Source organism: Manacus vitellinus, unplaced genomic scaffold (assembly GCF_001715985.3).
Source record: "Manacus vitellinus isolate BGI_N305 unplaced genomic scaffold, ASM171598v3 scaffold_16_pilon, whole genome shotgun sequence".
In the NCBI taxonomy this organism is placed as follows: Eukaryota; Metazoa; Chordata; class Aves; order Passeriformes; family Pipridae; genus Manacus; species Manacus vitellinus.
The window spans coordinates 2,108,174-2,128,714 of NW_021939189.1; the positions used below are offsets into that span (position 1 = coordinate 2,108,174).

Here is a 20,541-nt window from a genome sequence, read left to right on the forward strand (position 1 = left end):
TGCTTCTGTCTCCTGATAACACCTCGTCAGCTCTTTAAAAGTTTCAGGTGGTACCTATTGAACACCAACGGTTCTGCCCTGATTGGCATCACCTGGGAGGATGTGACTCCCAGCATCACCTGGATTTGACTCCCAGCATCACCTGGGAGGATGTGACTCCCAGCCTGCTCCCTCATGGGTGGAACTCAAACCCCTGTGCTCCAAACCATGCTCAGATCAGAGTCCAGTGATGTTGTCCAGCCAAGGAGGTGCAGCTGCACGTGGCTGCTCTCTGTGCTTTGTGCTGCTCATCTCCTCGGAAGGTCCCTCCCAAACTCTGAGCTATTTGGTGGCTTTGGTTCCACGACCACGACTGGAGCCACTCAACCTCATGTGACTGCAATCACAGGGCCAAAAATCTGCTTGGGAATGGCCCTGTCTCACAGAGAACACAACACCAGCAAAATCTGACGATGCCCAGCAGTGCCAGGACATTTCTGAGCTGGTGTGGGGTGTGGAACCTGCACCAGCCACCACCACTCACCCATGGCCAGAGAGGGGTGTGATGCACAGGCTAAAGAGCTTCTTCCCTAAGTTGTTCCTTGGATATTCTCATCAGGAAGTGGCCCTGGTTGGGTCACCCTGACACCTTCCACTAGACCAGGTTGCTCCAAGCCCCATCCAGGCTGGCTTTGCCACCTCCAGGACGCAGAGCTGAGGTGTGGAACACAAACCTGGGCTGCAGCAACTCTTCCCCTTTCATAGGGTCCCATCAAAAGGGTGCACTTGGTGTCAGACAGGCTTGGAGGCACTGCCTGCCCATCCAATCTCCATTCCCAATGAATTTCTGAGGGAATAAGGAGTAATGCTGAAGACCCAGCTAAAAACAAACATCTCAGCTGGACAATCTTTAACCAATTCATCCCAAAGAAAAACAGAACTCGGAGGGGACGTGGACAGTTCCTCCCTGTACAGATTTATTGGAAAGGTTTTAATAAACACAGATGTTGGGAACGGATGGCTACTGTGTAATCATGTGTAGGAAAAGCCAAAGGACAAAATATCCCTTAATGAAGCCCCACATACCGTGCAATATTCCAAAAACAAGGGAGGAAGGAATATGGCTGGTGGTACAAACAGACAAATCCCAAGAACCCAGATGCCAATATTTATTTGTTTTGAGATGTTAGTTCTTCTCCCACCCCATTTGTAAGCCCTGGAAGGCCTTGCTTTGAGCAACACACCAGGCAGCTCAAGAGTTCAAGAGACCTACGTGGCATTTCAGTCAGTTTTTAGAGAACTACACCCAGTTTTAAACTGAAATATCGAGATAGGAGATGGCTCTCACTATTTCTCATATCCTTCTTTAGTACTTACTGGTGTTGCAAGGAGTGCACACACCTCTGAATGTCAACAGCTGCTTATTTGAAGAGTTTTAACTAGATTTTCATAGAATCTCAAAGTGGTTTGGGTTCAAAGGAACCTTAAAAACCATCCAGTGCCACCCCCTGCCATTGGCAGGGGCACCTCCCACCAGCCCAGGTTGCTCAAGCCCCATCCAACCTGGCCTTGGACACTTCCAGGGATGGGGCAGCCACAGCTTCTCTGGGCAATTTAAGATTTTAAGCTGTTCTGTTTTGGTTTCTAAAGGTATAAAAAAGTATTAAAAAGTCTCCATGAAAATATTTGAGGAATGAATCCATTATTGCCCTCTGCACTTCCCAGATTCTGCTGTGACCAGAAATAATCCTGGATTAGCACAAATGTGTTCACTTTTTCCAAAGAAGAGAAGAGGAAAATACTTGGACACTGAAGCAAATAAGTCTGAATTTCTGGCTTTTTACCAGTTTTTAGCACAAAAATTATAAATTTTAATTTTTCTGGAGCTGATTGTATAATATGCTGGGAGAATATCTGAGTAGCATTTTTAGGGAATTTTCTCCTTCTTTTCCCTCCTTCATTTGGGACTTTCATTCACTAATCAACAACTAAATAATCCCCAAGGAGAAAGAAATATTTTTGCCAGTCCAGTGTCCCTGTTGTGCCCGTGAACTTTGCCAAGGAATCCAAAACTCAGGCAACTTAAGAATATATTTGTAATATTCGACAAAATAATAAATTCAGCACATGACACAGGAAATAATAATCAGATGATCTCAGCCCCAGAAGTATTTCACTGCTGTGGAAATGCCAGGTTGGAGAGTTCATGTGGAAAAGGAAAAGCCTTGTAACTTCTCCAAACATCAGTCATCACTTCCAGATACCTCTAAATACAGCCATTCATTTCACACTGCAGGATATTGTATTGAAAAGCAAGGCAGGGCCAACCCAGCACCTTCTACCACTAAATATGCACTGCACAAACCTTAGCTAAGTGTGTTTTTCCTATTTGGAATAGGGCTCTTTCATTTCCAGAAAAGAGCTTCGTGCTTCTCGCTGAGCAAAATATTTATAGCAAAAAAAAAAAAAAAATATAAAAGAGCTTGAAAAGGCAAATCCAAAGGTATTCCAAGATAGCTCCGTGTCAAATATAGAATGACTCATCCACCTCTTTCAATGAAAATGTTCATCCCAGACAGATCAAAGGGCCCGAGTACACCAAGCCCTTTTTGCTAAACCTGGCAGGAGAGTAAAAAGGTTTTCAATCAGCAGCCACTTGGTGGGAGGTCTGGGAACAAATGAAAGCCATAAGACGCTGGCATTTGAGAGAGCCCATCCCCTACAATGCACAATAGGGCCCATGGATAGACTGAGAGCCCGGTTTGCAAGGAATAGAAGGAAGCCTGGATGGATGTTTTTGTGCGGCTCTTCCAGATGGATCTGATATTAGTGATGTGCTATTTTTGCGGGAGACATTCAAAGATCCTCCTCGCTGCCCATCACCCCCGTGCGTTCACAAGCACAGCTCTTATGGTGCGTTTGCTTTCCAGCCCGGCTGGATCCCGCCAGCCCGCAGGGGTCCGTGGATGTCCCGCGGTCCGAGAGCCTCCCCAAACCGGGGTATTCTAGTTCGGTCCTATTTGGAAGGACCTAACCTTGGGCTTCCACCTCTTCCACCCCCACCCCCGCAAAGGTTGGGCCGCGGGGGAAGGGAAACCACAAAACACAGGAAAGCGAAATGTCAAAGTCTAATTTAAAATAACCCTGACCTGCTCGCTGCTCGCTGGGGGACGCGACACGAGGCTAAAGAGCGTCTCGCACAGGGGCGTTTTGTGCCTCCCCCGGCCCCGGCAGGGTCCCGGCTCCCCCCGGGAGGGTCCCGGCTCCCCCTGGCAGCCCCGGGAGGGTCCCGGTTTGCCGGTGCCCCCCGGGCTGGTCCCCAGTGCCGATCCCACGCTGCCATCGTGCGGCCGCTCCCGGCTCCTCGCAGCGCTCCCTCCCCTCCCTCCTCGGAGCCACCCGCGAGCGTGGATTCACAGAATCATGGAGTGGTTTCATCTCCTTCCACCGCATGGGCAGGGACACCTTCCACTAGACCTTGCTCCAACTTGGCCTGGACATTTCCAGGGATGGGGAAGCCACAGCTCCTCTGGGAATTCCATCCCATCCCATCACCACTCTCACAGGGAAGAATTTCTTCCAATATCCCATCTAACCCTGCCCTCTGGCAGTTTAAACTCCCCTCCAACAAGCACCGTGTGGGCTTGGGCAGACCCAACTTCCCAGGACTAATTTTGGGGCCATGAGCTCTCTGAGTCAGGCAAGACACAAGTGGCCCCTCCAGTCAGGATTGAATATGAGTGAACATCCATCCTGGGCAGAGTGAGTTCCATCCCAGAGGTTTAACACTTCTGTTAGCAATGCCAGCATCCCACATTCCTCTCACTGAATGCTTCACCTCACTGCCTGTGGGAAATGGGGAGAACAGCGTCCTGTAAAGCTTCCTTAACTCCTTCCCGATTTTCTTTGTCCTCCTGCTGTTGTTTACCACTTCCAGCAGCAGCCACAGCAGGCCAGGAGACCTATTTACATCCTCCAGTGTGGCTGATCCATGGCCAGAGGGAGCAGGAATTCACAGGCTGGCCAAATCATTCCCGGTGAAGGAAGAGCTGCCAGACCACAACACAGCCTCCAACTTGCTCCACACTGGGATCATCTGAACACCAGGGAGCAGGGATGACACAGACTCACATTAACACCAGCCTGACCAAGGTATGGTTTGCTCCAACTGCCTCAACTTTCCATGCACAGGGATCATCTGGGCCAGGATGCTCCAACCCTGCTCTTCCAGCTGAACAAAAGATTTTAGGAGCACATTATAATGAGAAAAGCTGAGTTGCAAGTTTTCTGAGTTTGGGGGTTTTTTTGCTGGATTCTTTTAACCCTTTTTAAATATTAACTGGGCAGAACCGACGATTCCTTCAGAAGGGAAAACCCTGACACTGATGTACCCCTCAGTCATAAAGAATTCATGCATTTTACCCCATTTTAAAACTCATTAACCAAGCTCCTGGAAGCAATTTTTCCACGACCCAAAGTAAAAAACAGTTGGAAAATTTCTCTGGGAAACAGTTGCCTGCGAAGCACTTAAAACTTATAAACTTCTGGTACAGTCTGTGCCATTTATCCTTGCTAAAGTAAATGGAAGCAATGGAATAGACTATGCATCCTGAGTAACATAATGCAATATTAAAGGACACCCAGTGGAGCAGTTTAGAGGCTGAAGAATCTAAATCACAGGCTGGGAAAGCAGAAGGAAAACGTGCAGCACCATTTGTTGGTGGCTGTAGCTGTCACTGCTGCACAGGGCTGCAGAAGTGACAGCACTGACTTACTGGTTATGTGAATTGGAAGAGAAAGGAACAGTGGAAAGAATTCCTGTGGAGGGATCACAGTGTTGTCACATCTCCTGGCACAGTCTGAGCTACCCACAAACTCACAGGGGTACATGGAGAGGGGCTCAGGCAAAGGAAGAGCCTAATTCCTGCACTGCTCCTGGGGTTCCCAGATGGGCAGCCTGGAGCACCCCAGCTCCTTTGGGGTGTCACCTAAACTATTCCCTAGGGAAGGACAGGTAACAGGCACGATGGCAGCAGCACTGATGAAATCTGGAGGAGATTCCCACCTTCATCCCTTCTAACTTCTTTTTTGTTCCTCCTCCACTGTCCTGGTCCAGGTAGAAGATTCCCAAGCAATGAGTAAAGAACTCCAGTGAGCAGAGAGCTCTGAGCTGCACCAGGCACTGGGATCTCTGCATGGCACAGGCCACAGGACAGCACTTTGTGTGGCTTCCACAGGTCTCCAAGGACACAGTGGCCTCCTCCTCCAGTGCCTGGACTGGATGATCCTGAAGGTCTTTTCCAACCTGACTATAATTCCTTTGTGGCTATGGACTTTGTCTGGATGGAATCTGGATGCTCCAGCCAAGGGCCAGGGAGCTCCAAACACCCACCAGCCTGGGGACAGCACCTTCCCTGCACAAATGCCCACTGACATTCCCAGAGAACTCTGGAACCCATGGGTAGGTCCTGGGTGCAGATTAGTTGTACAGCACATGCCCAGGATTGGCACACACAGGGCACATTTCCACCTGGGAATGGCCAGACAAAGGAGAAACAGTCAGAGGAGGCGTGGGAGTTTTGTACTTTCCTTCTTCCCCACTCATTCCCTGCTTCTTACCTATATCCTACAAAAATATATAGATTTTTAAGCATAATAATCAGCACTGGAATTGCACTTGGGAGTTGTTTTCTTTCATCTATTTTTTTTAATGCATTTCAGTTTTTAATCCTGCCTGCATTCCTTTTCTTTCCCTCTCTTTGCTTTCTCCTTCAGTCCCACTGAAGATACACAAAATCATGATGTAAGAAATAAGTCACCCTTCCCATTCCTCTGTTCCTCCTCCAGTACTCTGCAAATTCCATTAACTGAGATGATGTGGGACAGTGGGATGCACTGGGGCAGACAGGGAGGCACAAATCCTTCCTGGTGCAGGGACAGGGCTGCTGCTGGGGAGGAATTTTATCAGAAGGATCAGGACAAACCCTAATCAGGTTAGAGGAATTCTAAGATGAAAATGAAAGCTGAAATTCCTTGAATGTTTATCTTCATTTGTGTATATTTATTTGGCTGTTGAGGTGGACTTGTACACAGAACCACCCCCAGCCAAAGGATGAGTGGGTTTATGGAAGATGAAGCAACAAGAACTTCATCTCAAAAGTCTCAAAATACTATTTAATTCTGGTTTGTGTCTTTAATATCAAAAGATATATCACTTTTCTGGTATGATGGCCAAACATTCTATTGCTCCTCTGGGATAATTACATGTATTATTAGTAAATTAGCAGCTTCTGAAATCCTGAAAACACTTTTCAGAGTGCTCTGTTCTCAGGATTTTTAAGAAGAAGTTTCTCACCATCACAATTACACAATAAAAGCTTGGAAGAAAATAGCTAAAAGAGTCTAATGGCTCAAAACCACAAGGGAAACAATGAATTTTGAAAGCAGACTTATCTGCTTTAAGCTTTAAGGTCTTTAACAAAATCTCCTGACTTTGGAGAGCATTTTTGGCTTTTGAAAGCTCCCACTTGGATCTCTAATGCTGCTCTTCACAGCCACTTCCTTACAATCTGTGCAGAAAACATCTGGGACTGACAGAGGGAGCAAAGAAAGGCAGCAGGATTCCCATCAGCACCACTGCCTTGTGCTTCCCTGATGTTTTTATGGAATAATCCCATTTCTCTGTCAAAGCAGCCCCACTTTATCAGTTCCCCAATGACAGGGATCACACCCTGCAGCAGTGAGCAAATCTGCCCCAGAAAACACGGAGATTCCCCTTGGCTGGCAGGATCATTTCACACAGGAGTGCATGGAATCCTGGCTTCCAAGGACAGCTGTGCCTGGCTGGGGCTGGGGGCTCCAAGGAGAACTTCCCAGGAAGGATGAACGTGCCAAGAGGACAGGGCAGTCTCCTCCATCCACTCTGATGCTACCAAGAGTAAACTCAAGCTGGGGGCAGGTGGCAGATCCCAAATTCAGTCTGGCAGGAAGGAAAGACCTGAGGATCACCAGTTTCCCATTCCCAGCTCTACCTGACAAGCTGCCTGGTCATCCCATCTCCACCTCCAGAGCCAACAAAGCACCACTGAGGGGTCCTCCCACAGAAAACACACCCACCTGTCCTGGATGGAGACCTCATGGAATGGGAAATTAGACCCTGAGCTTCTTGAGGATGGGAAAGCATTAAAAGGAGGATATATTAAAATTTTAATATTCTAATTATATTCAGTGAAGTGTAGAAGTCCAGTCCCCACAGCTCTCATTTCCAAATGCCCAGCCCCAGCCCCTGCAGGACACACACAGAGACACTTTGGAAACAAAACACCATAAAAAGATCAAAGATTCCTCTGGGAATAGATTCTCTGCACTCTTCAAAGCCAAATGTCCCCTCACTTGCCCCCTCATAAACTGATTAATTTCAGTGGGAAGAATCTGCTCACAAAATCAGCAAATCCCTGCAGGGAGAATAAGTGTGCTTGTTAACTCAGGGGCTGCAAGCAAAACCCAGAGAACCCTCTGTGTTTTCCTCTGCTCTACAGAAACAACAGGACTTATACTAATTCTCATTTCCAAGCTGCAACTGGTATTTAATCTGTTACCAGGCAGCTTTTCCTTGAGTCATTTTGCACATGGATCAGATGCAGCCCCTTTCCCTGGATGCAGGAGTCGAGGAGTGCAGCATCTGCTGAGCCCTCGCCCGCTGCGGCCCCGGTGCCTGCAGTGCAGCTCCAAAATGTGAGGAATGCTCACCCAGCAGACCCAGCTCACATCCTCCCTCCCATCCACTAAAGCTGCTCTGTCCCTCCTGGGCTGCTTCAGAGCAGAATTGGGGTGGGAAGACGAGGGCTCTGAAATCCAAGCCGTCCTGGGCCGTGCCTGTGTGTGGTCCGAGCCGGCAGCTCGTGCAGTGAGAAATGGGAAGCCACTAAAATGATTCTGCTTCTAAATATTTTGACCTTTATTGACATTTATAAGTAGCAGGCAGCTTAATTACCAATTAAAGGAAGTTATTAGCTACAAAAGGAGCCTGTTCTTTTTTTTCCCCCCTCATGGCTCCTTTCCCAACCCGAGTGCTGTCAGATGGGATTGCTGTGGCAGGACAAGGCAGAGGAGCCCAGGAGACCTCAGCTACTTTATAGCAAATCTATACAGAAATCCTTATAGAAGTCAAAAACCTTCATAAAATGGATACTCCAGAGACTCCAGCAGAACAACAGGCTCTCCACTGCTGTTGGGGTTAAAGCCTTGTACTCCAGCCCCTACATTCCTACATGGAATTGCTTGGGGTGGGCATTCCTGCTGGCTGGGTTTCTTTCAAGCACACCCATAAAAAGGCCTCTCCAAACAGCTCTGGGGAGTTTTTTTCCCTTTTTTTTTCTTTTTTTCACAATATGCATTTAATGCCTGGCACGAGTAGCTGAGAATATACAAGACTTGGCTGCTAATCCTGAGACATTCTGTTAAAACAACTGCGAGTTCTCCCCCAGAGATGGATGAATTCCTACAGCAAACAAAGCAGCTCCTTTAAAATCACCTACACCCCAACTCCACCAGCAGGACTGCAAGGGCTGGGAGCTCTGCACACATTTAGGGTCCCACCAGAGCATTAGGATTGTTTGCTGGGTGATGGCACTCACGAGAAGGTCTTAATTAGGAAATATTTATTAAAATGAGCAAGGCCCTCCCATAATTTTAGAGTATATTTCTTTCAATAAAAATTAACTACAACACATACCAAAACTGCAGTGTGAGCAGAGCCCTGATACTGATATATATATATGTATGATTTTGTAAACTAAACCAGTGCTAATATGAATTTAAAAATAGCCTCATGAAGGAACTACTCAACCCTGCACACCCACATTATTTTCAGTTCTATAACAAACATTAATGTTGTTTTAAGAGTCTTTATATATGAAGGGAGAAGCCATGTAGGTAAGACATGGAAATCCAAAGAAAGACACTCAAAATTTTCTTTCCTCCCTGGGTGAATAACCCCAAGGTGTGACTTCCCCAGTAGCTGGGAAAGTGGCTGAGGGATCTAGACCACAGTTTAGAGTACATCAAACTCAAGATATGGAAGTTCCAGCATTGTCCCAGGTACAATAATTTAGTTCTTCCTCAGCTCTTCCCCTGCTTCTGTCCAAAGAAATCCCAAGATCCCTTCCACCAACCTCAGCTTCTGATTTTCTGATAAACTTCTGGACTCTCAAGCACGACTTTTCATGCTGGCTTTTTAACTTCTCTTAATTTTTCCCCCAGCTTTTTCTGCTCTGTATTCTTTACACCTTCCTTACTGAACTGGTAACTCACCCTCAGTTCCAGAGGAAAAAAACATGTTATTTTTCAACCCATTTGAAACTTTGAGTTTGATCCTGAAACCCCTAAAGTCAGAGGCAACAAGGACATTCCATTCAGTGGGAACAGGACAGACCCAGGCTCCTGGACAGTGTGTTTTCAATCAGGGAGCCTTCCCATTGAAAAGGAAATCATTTGCATCGTATTTGTATTCATTGTCCACCTCCACAGGAGGGGAAATGTGCTGAGCAAAAAGGTTAAGTGTGCTGATGCCAGGAGGGCAGAGCTGATCCAGGGATTGCATCAGAAGCCCAGTGCAGTCCCAGCTCAGGGGAGCCAGACCTGTTTGTTATGGCACATGAAAGGTCAGCTGAGATCCCTGTGGGTCACTTCATCCCAGGGACAGTCCAAGTGCCCCAAATCCAAAGCTCAAGTGAAAGGAGGTACCAAAAGGCAGCTGCTGCAGCCCCTCTGACAGTGTTTACTCACATTTGTCACTTGAGACCAACAGAGGAATATATCCTCCTGGCAGTGTTTATCAGGGACCCTCGGCTGGAAAAGTGAGGCAGGAGTTCCCTGGGCCTGGGGCAGAAACACTGGTGGGGGCTGTCCCATCCCTGGGTTCAGAGAATCTGCTGGAGAACCTGGGAAACACAACCCAGCCAGACAAGCTGATTTTCAGAAGGCTGCAAGTTGCTCCAGAGATGGATCTCTCTCCTCTGGAAAGTTTTAGGCTCCTGCAGAAGATTGTGAGTCACTTGTTTTCATGTTTCATACAATGTTACTTTTCCTTGCTATAATGTTTGACTTGATATTAAATATTTCCTCTGGTGAGAAAACACTCAAACCCTTAATTTTAATTCCAAGAGGCTTCCCAGAGCTCCCAGTGTCCTTTCCCACTGTCTTTCACCCGCTTCATTTATATCTGCTGGATCATTTTTCTCCTCAGCTTTCAGTTTAGAGCTGAACCTCACAGTTCATCACCACTTCAATTGTCTGGGATGATGAACAGCACCTTCTAGCCCTGCTAGGAGGGACCAGTAACAGTGGGCAGCTCTTCTGGCAGCTCCTTCCCAGCCAGCCACGACAGGAGGGATGGAATGGGATCTCCCATCCTGGGGGAACACCTAGTTATCAAATATCTGAGGTTGTATCCAAACATATCTTCCTGAAGATTGATACCGAGGAAACCTGGTGCAAACATCAGCCAAAGCAGGCTCCAAAGACTTGGAAAAGCACATCACATTCAACAACACAGGTACCAGCAGGAATGAAACGTCTGGATTTTGACAGCCTTGAACAATTCAGTAAATTCTGACTCTGATGGGAGTCAGGCAGTTGCCCCTGAGAACTGGGCAGTGGCTTCTGGGAGGAAGGAAATTGCTGCCACATGCAGTAAATAAAAAGAAGGTTCTTTAAAAAAAAAAATACACACATAGTTGTGCTGCAGAATCATTCCATTCAGCCTGGCCTGAAACACAGGCAGCTACAACCCCATCATTCATCTCCAACATAAACACACAGTGGGTTAGACTTGCAGTAACATAGGTTGGGATTTTTAGTAGATGACATAAATAAATGTATTTTTATATTTCCTGACCACATTAAGCTCGAAATCAGGAGTTCTAAAATGTGAGCCACACACTGTAAGGCTTCTAATGGCCAATAAATTCAGACAGTCACACTGGAGCAATGTTTTCTCCTTAAAGGTACATTTTGCTGCAGTGGATAGAAATACAAGGGGACTTGTTTTTTTATGGCTTTGTGATTATATGTAGCTGAACATGATCATTCAATAAAGGTTAAAGTTCTCTTAGGAGGACAGCAAGATGGAAACCACTTCAGAAGGCACAATCTCAGATCCCAAATATTATTTCTACATGGAAAGACATTAGTAAGGAGAAGGGGGAAGGTTGGGGAAAATTACTTTCCCCCAAAAAAAAGAGCAATCCTGGAGAGGAAAGGTAAAACATCCCAGCTCAAGAGCATCAATGTATTCCTCTGTTCCTGTCCCACCTCTGCTACACTAAGAAAGCACAAAACAAGTTTTATCCTGCCCAGTGCATCTACTTCCCATTTGTAAAGTAGGGATTACAGTGCTGGAATTCCTCCAGGTGGGGTTAAAGGAATGAATGACCTTAGAGAATCACCAGTGATACTTCAGAGCTAAAATACTGCCATGCTAAAGGTTATTTTTAATCTTTAGCCCTTTCAGCACTTCCAATTGAAGATCAACATTATTACAATGACATCCCACACTGGGAAATGGAATACAACAGGTATCAGGAATTTTTCAACTACCTTCAAGTGGGATTTTGCTGCATGATGGCAAACAAAATTAATAAGAACCTCTCCAACCAGCCATGTTAAAAACCCAGCTTGAAAAATCAAGTGTTTAAGAGCTACAACACCAGAATTAAAGCTGCCATGTGCAGTCCTAATTCACCTCTCCTGTGTGACACAATTCAAAGACATTTTTCTCCTAACTCACCTCTCCTGTGTGACACAATTCAAAGATATTTTTCCCCGTGGCCTCACCCCATTTAGGGGGCAGGATGAACAGAGCTATTCAGTATTTCTCTTTTTTTTTTCCACCTTTTGCAGTCGATGTGTGGCCTCAGTTTTATTTATAGCATGTCATTTAAACTCTTCACCGAAAACAGGATTATTCATATCCTTGTGGGTTTTAATATAACACTTATCACAGAAATATTTGCTTCCCAAACATAACAAATGTCTCCTGACAAAACCCCTGCCAGGGAGGTGGGATGGCAGCACAGCCCCCCGAGCCCAAATGCTTAATCAGAATCAGAGGTCCCACAAGACTGTTTGGATTAGCATGAGATCATCTGAATGTAACACAGGGTGTAATATATCCTTGGGGTTTAGCAAACCAGTGGTAACAAAACCCTGGTTTTTTGGAGGGAAAGTTCCAAAACTTCCCCTGCCCTGAGTCCTGGGTTGGAGGACCCATCTGTTCCCACTCAGGGTTGCCCAAAGCATTTGCAAACCTGGTTTGCTGTGGTTCAAAGCACCTCCTTCTGTGGCCATGGGCAAACACTGAGCAAGGCCTAATCTGGAGCAAAGTAAGGCAGCAGAGGGAGACTGGAATGAAACTCTTCCTTGATTTTGGAAGATTCCCACTGAAATTTGCATTTTAAAAGGGAAAAAAAAAGACCCCTAACTTTGTCTGCATGTCCTTACTTAGGACACATGTACATGCAACATGGTTATGGAATACACCTAATCCCAAAGGTTTTAGGTGTATTACCAAAAATTTATCATATCTAATTATACATATAAATATATAATTTATATTATATATTTTATATATTCTATATGTTATATATTTTATTTATAAAAATATATAAATCAAATATATGTAATAAAATATATAGTAAATATTGTATGTGATATCTCTATTTTTATTATCTATTTATTATATTCTTATTAAATTTATATTTATATATTATTTATATCTATAATATTATATGGTTATATAATTATTTTAATTTATTATTTAATATTATGTATTATTTATATTATGTATTATTTTTGTATTTATATTATATATTTATATATTTTATAATTATGTATAATCTATAAGAATTTATCATATATAATATATAATAATAAATAGTGTATATAACATAAAAATAATATGTATAACAATTTTAATTTTTATATAAAAAATCATATCCGAAACATCTTTAAATTTGTAGGACCCAATGTTTTTTTCCAGCAGTTAATCAAGCATCAGCAAACTTTTAACAAACAGACTTTAGTTCAGGCACTATAGAATCATTCTTCTCACAAACAAGACAATTTCCATCCACCCTTTTGGATTTTGATGTGGGCTACAAATTATTAACTCTGCTTTTGAGACACCATCTCTGCAGAAAAACGCTGCTGTAAGTTCTTCCACCAGAATGGAATAGCTGAGAAATATAATTCCCAAGTTTATGTGAGCCTGGAGTCCCACCTGCACACCCTGTCAGGGAAATCAATCCATAATTCCCTGTCCTTTTGCTTGTTTGACAACAGCCCCAGAGAAATTCTTATGTTAGAAGGGTCTTTGAAAACATTTACTCACTGTTCTGATCTCTGGACACTCTTCTGGTCCGTGTTGCTGATCTGAACCTCCCTTCAGTGAGACTGTTTTCAGAGGAGATCTGACAGCTGAAAGGAAAATGCACAGTGCTCCCAGTTCATATCCACAGGCCTGGAAATCTGGCATGTCTGGAGCATTATTATCATTACTATTGTTATTATTACTATTATTATTACAAATATATTTTGGAATTTGTAGTTTTGGCATAACTGGGAGATTCATTGTAAAGAAGAGCTCTGCTTTTTAAAAATGTGTTCAATCACCTTGGAGCATCTCAAATTCAAGTATTTCAGCAGTGACTGGAACTAAGACTCATTTTTGATGTGATGTAGTAAAAACAAAGCTCACAGCCACGACCTTATTATCACTTAGACGCAGTTTTAGAAATACTACCATTATTATTGTGTTCAGACTGTTTTTAACCCTTCCCAGTGCCAAAGGCTCTCAGAATTCATCTAAGCCCTGCTGTAATTAGCCACACTTTCAACAGATTCAGCTGCAGATCAGCCCCCAGAGCAATAAAGAGGCTGAGATAAAGCACTGGGGCAGATATTTCACTTCAAGAACACATTAAATCTCCAGTGGCATCACTTGGTGTTTGACTGGAGCAGAATTTGAGCACTAGTAAGGCCTTGCCTCTGAGATTCATCCCTGAACAAGCAAAAGTAAAAGCCATTGCTTTTTTTCTCTGCTTGTTTTGCTTGTTTTAATAAAAAAGCTACAAGGAGGTCCAGGCCATGGCCCCAGACAACTGACACTGTAAGGGCTGCACAAGAATTGGGACTATCCCAGTTCACCCTCACACTTTCCCTGGGAAATTTTAACTTTTCCCTAGGAAACAAGGAGCCTGGTAGTTCTGAGGCTGTGTGAGGCAAGTCCTGCTACTCCAGCCCAAGGAGAGCTGTCCTGGGGCTGCACAGAACCTTCTGCACTCCTTTGCTGCTCTTCTCCCCCTGTCCTGGCCAGGCCACTGAACCAGCACTAGGAGTTTATCCCTAAATCCCAGGTTTCCAGCTCACTGGTGCCCTGGGCAGCCCTTGTCACTGGCATTTTCCAAACCCTCTCCCAGATGAGGGGCTGAGGAAGCCAGCCCAGGCCAGGCTGGCAGTGCCAGGCTGCCAGAGCAGTGCACTGCTGCCTCTCCCTGGAGCTCAGCTCCGAGCTCTGCAAGGCTCTCAGCTTTCCTCTCCAGCCCAAAGCTCTAACCCTGGACAGAAGCAAAACCATTCTCAGTGTCTTTAGTCATTAAAGGCCTTTATCTGCCACTCCCAGACAATTTGTGGCTGTTTGGTGCATGAGACAGGAGTGGTGTCCTGCCTTCCAGGGCAGCACCACAGATAAAATGCTCAAGGGTGTGTTTTAAACTGAATTTGAAGCACTGAATTGGAATGTTTCATAATCTAAGCTGACTGTCCATAGAAAGAACAATTGTATGATTTTAGTAATGACCTAATTCAATAATGAACTAATTCAACCCCTTCCAAAACAACTCAGGAACTCTTACTCATTATCAGCTCGGGGACCTTCATTAATTACCACTATTCTTCCTTGCTGCCTGTATTTATTTTATGGGTGCAGGGTAAAGATGGCCATGGAAAGGAAATAGAACTGTGCCTTTTTGTTCCTACTCACAAACAGCGATGGGAAAACCTCCAAGAGCATTCTGGATGTTTTGAAGTTGTGTCAGGACACTTCATTTTCTCTCATTCCCAAGCTTCAGAAGCTTCCTCTTTGTGATTGCAAACAGATGATGGCAGAGCCTGCAATTAGGCCAATCCAAGGGAATTCCAATCAGGGGTAGCCTGCAGCAGCTTGCAGGGCTCCCATCAAATGCAGGCCCACCCTTAGCATGGAGCTGTCAGCAGGAAAAGAGAAATTCAAATTGATTCTTAGAAGCAAACTCTTGTGACCTTCCTCACAGCACCCAGGGCTTTGTAACATCTGTCATTTATTATTGGGATTTTCAAGCAGAAACTGAGCCTGGGCATTCAAATTCCAAGATGCAACATAAAGTCTCAGTTTTGACCATTTGGGAGTTCCCCAAAAGGGAGAAGTTTCTGCTCCTCTCTGCATACACCAAGAAACTTTATTAAGAATAAACAATTTAGGAGCTTGTTTGGAAATGACCCCTTTAAAATGGGAGCTTTTAGGACAACTAGAATAGATCTCAGATTTACCCTGTCTTTGCCAATCTTTATGGTATTTCTTTGCAAAACAAGAGATGGCAGACTCTCAAACAGTTTAATTTTTCCAAAAATTCCCCCAGTAAAAGCAGTGATAACAGCTCCTCAGTGAGCTCCATGGGCACAAAACAGGAGAGCACAAGAGTGTAGGAGCTGCTAAGGAAATATGGGGTAAGTTTTAGAGTTACCCATCTCCAGCTCATCTCAAGGATCTCAGGGATCAGGAGCTCAGGATTCAAACACAAGATCTTCCACGCTCTGGAGGTTTTCTTCCCATGGAGACTGGCTTCAGAAGCTGCCCACAGAATTCCCAGGATACAAGACTGGTGTTCCCACAGTGGGAGGCCAGCAGAGGTGGGCACCAAGGCATCCTCATTTCACTCACTCCCAAAATTGCCTGTTTTTCTCTGAAAAGCAAGACCAGTCGAGCTTTAGACAAAAAACTTTCCAAAACCAGCTAAGGAAACGCAAGGAAAGTCATTTTGTAACACAGAAAAATCCAAGCACAGTTATACAAGTGTTCTTGTTCCAAGAACAATTGTAAGTGGGTTTTGTTTTGATTTTGAAAACCCTCCAATATCTCAGTGTAGTTGTATTAGACCACACACTGGAAAAATTACGTGGTTTTCTGGTTGCTGTATAATAAGAAAGGATGTTTCTCTCTGAGACAGAAAAGGCCTATTCAAGGTTGGGAAGGGAGTGTAGTTTGGAAGAATGAAGAATCAGGAAGCTGGGGAGATAGGTCATAATTGTGTGAGGATGATTTGGTCTGGTTGTCTGAACAGCTGCCAGGGAATTAGGAAAGACAGCCTCTACTTTGGAAGGGCTGAAAGGAAAAAAACAATAAATACCAGTTTTAGGGTATCTTCTGTTAGGGGTGACCCAGGCCTGGTGTACATCTGGAGATAAGAGGTTCTGCAACACAAAAATAGAAAATGAAGTGGGAAAATAAATAGCAATTTGTTTCAGGTAGCGGGGTGTGTGCCAAAGTTTTTCTGATACGGTCACACAGTGTTCCACAGCAGGAGAATCCATAAATACCTACATATTTATGGATGAAGATCCACTCCAGGCTGTGGACAAGTGAACAGCAGATAAAACATCCCCAGAGTCAGTGGTGACTCTCCCCTGACTTCACACCCACACAGTGAGCCCGTTGCAAAACCCACTTCCCAGATTATTTTACTGGGAAATTCTGGATGGAATCCACCAAGAACATTTTTTTTTTAAATTCTTTTTACCAGTAAAACACAATAAAAGATTTTATAGCCTTGATGTGTTTCTGGCACCTTTTAAAAACTGCTGCTAATAAAACTTTTCCAAGAGGAAAAAATGACCAAGTTGTCACAATGTAAATATCTCATGGGCTTGTTTATGCAGAAAACTGGGAAACAACATCACAGGAGAAGATTGTGTCAAGAGAAAGCCTTAATCACCACAACTCTGGCATGGCACAGCACTGCAGTGACTCTGCTTTGCTGTCCTACCCAGTTCTGCAGGAGATAAAACGTGACAAATGACAAATAAGTGCTTAAAAACGTGCCTTGGGCACCAAACTCCCCTGCAGGCTGACCCACCTATCCAACACTGCCCCTCCTGTGCATCATAAATCACAAGGGATATTCCAGAGTGGATTTTCAGTGCTTGAAAATGGTCCCACCCAACGAGCAGGAAGGCAAACAAGTGTACAGAGCCCTGCTCCTGACAACATTCCCACTCTAATTTCCATGCCTTTTTTCACTTCGGAGGTCAGAGGCTCCACACGAACTAAAAAGTTGTTGCTTGTTTTATCAGGCAACGTTCTGCCGTTAATACTTTATCACTGAATTGGCCACGAGAGGGCACCGGTTCTGCTCGAAAATAAAAGACCAAAAAAAAAAGACAAACTCGATGAGCTAAATAAATAAATGGGGGGGTTGTTTACCAACTGTCCAGCTGCAAAAGCACAGCAGAGCGGGTTCCACGGCAGGAACCACCCACCCCCAGTGTGCAGCAGCTCCCGGGGAGCACAGCAGGGAGGAGAACATCACCCACCCGGGGCTGGAGCTGCTCCTGCTGCCCCTGGGGGACTCCCCTGGCTCCCAGACTCCCTTTCCTCAGGGGGGCTGTGGGAAAGGTTCCCACTCCTGGTTGTATCAGTGTTGTCCAGAGCCTCCCTCTGCCCTTTCCTGCAGTTCCCTTCCCTGCTGCTCTTGGGAGGCTCTTCCCTTCTCCCTCAGCACAGGAAGGTTTTCCACACCTGACAGAAATGTCTGAAAACACTGTTTGCAGCCCAGCAATGGGTTACATCTCGTTTCATGGCCTTTTAAATGCACATTATTCACAAGAGGGGACTGAAAGGGAACTCACAGAACTAAAAGAATGAAGAGCTTGAGCTGAACCTCCAGACTGGAGAGCTGGTGTTTCCACAGACATCACCCTAAGGAATTCCTCTAGAAACAAGAGAAAAGAAAAAGGATATTATTTTCCAAGCCTGCATCCTGATTCAAAATGATCCATGTAAAGACAAAGCCCTTGGTCTAACAAAACCTGTCAGTGAGATCTCCCTGGGAAACACCATTTGGGACACAGACATTTTCACCAAGAGAAAAATCATGGAATCACAGAATCCTGGAATGGTTTGGGTTGGAGGGGACCTGAAAGATAATCCCATTCCACCCCCTGCCATGGGCAGGGACACCTTCCATTGTCCCAGGTTGCTCCAAGCCCCGTCCAACCTGGCCTTGGACACTTCCAGGGATCCAGGGGCAGCCACAGCTTCTCTGGGCAACCTGGGCCAGGGCCTCCCCACCCTCCCAGCCAGGAATTCCTTCCCAATATCTCACCTAAATTTCCCCTCTATCAGTTTGAACCCTTCACTCCTTGTCCCATCACTACAATTCCTGATGGCAAATGTCTCCCAACACCGTGGATGTTTGGAGATGGAAATGTCTACCAACCCTGTTCAGGAGCCAGTGCAGTTGGGTGGGAATGTATAGATCCCTGCAAAGCTGATTTTGCTCACACAGGAAAATCCCTCCCTGCTAACAGATTCCTATGGTTAAGCTAAAGCTTGTCCTGCACATTTGACTGTGGATACAAAAGGATTGTTCTTTTTTGTTTTGCCTCCAAGTGAACAAAATGCTGTTTTCGACTAGATGTTTCTCCCGAGTTTTTGTGGCAGCTGGATCCATTCCATGCAATTCCTGTGGGAAAGTCAGTTTATTCTGAATGCCCTGGCAGGTTTGTGGCAGTCCAGAGGAATCGCCCAGTTAGGACACATCTGTTGTGAAGAACACCAGGTAAGGCAGGAATGGGGGGAAATGAAAATAACTCCATTTATAAGCAGGGCAGGAGGTTCTGGAGCTGCCAGAGAACATGAGGGTCAAAAGGGTTTTTCCAGGGCCAGCTTTACAGTCTGAACTTATTGAACCTTTTTGCACTGTTTGAATAGCTGTTTATTCTACTGATTTGTAAAGGTACCTGCCAGAAAAACAGAGCAATGAATAGTTCCAAAATAGATGTATTGATTTGAAAAGTAATGGATTGAATATTCCACAAGGGACTGTCCATAAGACTGTTTTCTTCAGTGCAGGGGGTTGTAAAATCATAATGTGATTCTTGTGCTTGAGCAGTTCATGAGGTACTGAAATGATTTCTGATACTGCTACTAACAAGAAGAATAATCAGGCCAAAGAGTGAAAAAAATATCCTGATTTTGATTCATTATCCTGAGCTCCAACTGAGCTCCCAGCTCCCCAAATACGAATCAGAGAGTTACAAATGTCTAAACCCATAACAAACCCCTAAAATATTCACAGAATCATTAGGGTGTCGATCACAGATTCTGTGAGCTTCTGTGAGTTACCCAAATGACGAATTAGGTCACCACAACTGCCTAAAACCAGAATAAACTCCCTAAAATGTTGTTAAAGCCCCACTCTGACTTTGGAAGAGAATTATCAGCACCCCTGTAAAACCAGCCAGTCCTTCTGCCCTGGGGTAAAGCCTCAGCCACAGAAACCACTGACAGACCCCCCAGAACACAATTTGTTTTCTCCTGCCTTCTTTCCATGTGACTGTTGGTCATTGCTGACAAAACACCAAGGGTAACACTACATTTAAATGTACTGACTAGGCTGAAGAGCTGCACTGGACTGTCAACATCTAAATTAAAATCACATTTGCAGCCCTTTTAGTCCAAATAAAAGTACTTCTAGAGTATTTAGAGCTGATGTTTTAAATGTTTGTAGTCTGCTCTTTTTTTTTCCCGTTGCAATCCAAATGTTCCCGTTCAAAATGCAGAGGTGGAGATATTTTTAATCTGAGACTAAAGCCTTTGGTGCTGAAGTAGTTCCATTTTCCCAAGCCAGCTGTGCAGTTCCTGTGTTAACCAGGAGACATGGAATGATCATTAGTAAACACAGAGGAACCAGAGGCCTCTGAGATTGTACATTTACTCCATGTTCTGCAAAAGGGTTCCTTTGCCTTTTGGGTTTTACCAAACTTAGGGGTTTATTTTGGTCAGGCACTCCAATGCAAAACATGACTTTTTATAAGATATTTGTACTTCTTCTCAGTGAAACACATGAGAACTGTATCAACTGGGGGGAAAAACTGCTGCTCTACAAAGCCCTTCTGAAACTTTAACACAGTTAAAATAGTTAAACTATTGCTCCACCAAGAGCTTAATTTGATGTCACAGTTAAAATTGAAAATTGAGGCTGGGACTGGATAAAAGGGACATCACTGAGATAAAAGCTGCAATTAATTAAAGCTGCAATAATTGCAAGTGTTAATTTTCCTTTACAACTTGCCCAGGGTTTGCTGCCATCACATTCAGGGGTAAGAGACTGGAGCACAACCACTTCTCTCCTGGCAGTTTGCAGGGGTTTAGTTACTGACCCCAGTGGGAGAGTTTGGAACTCAGAACAACACAGAGACTTTCAGAATAAAGTAATCATGGAAAACAGGCAGGTCTTAGTGGTTATA

The 20,541-nt window shown here is 44.6% G+C and overlaps 1 long non-coding RNA gene across 1 annotated transcript; it reads right to left on the bottom strand.

Annotated features, from left to right (window-relative positions):
- Nucleotides 1-13,368: 13,368 nt before the first annotated feature.
- LOC108639095 lies at nucleotides 13,369-15,972 on the bottom strand. The gene is made up of 3 exons (XR_001920256.1): nucleotides 15,759-15,972; nucleotides 15,020-15,242; nucleotides 13,369-13,455 (listed from the first exon to the last, which is right to left on the bottom strand). It is a non-coding gene; the product is annotated as an uncharacterized LOC108639095 (long non-coding RNA).
- Nucleotides 15,973-20,541: the final 4,569 nt, after the last annotated feature.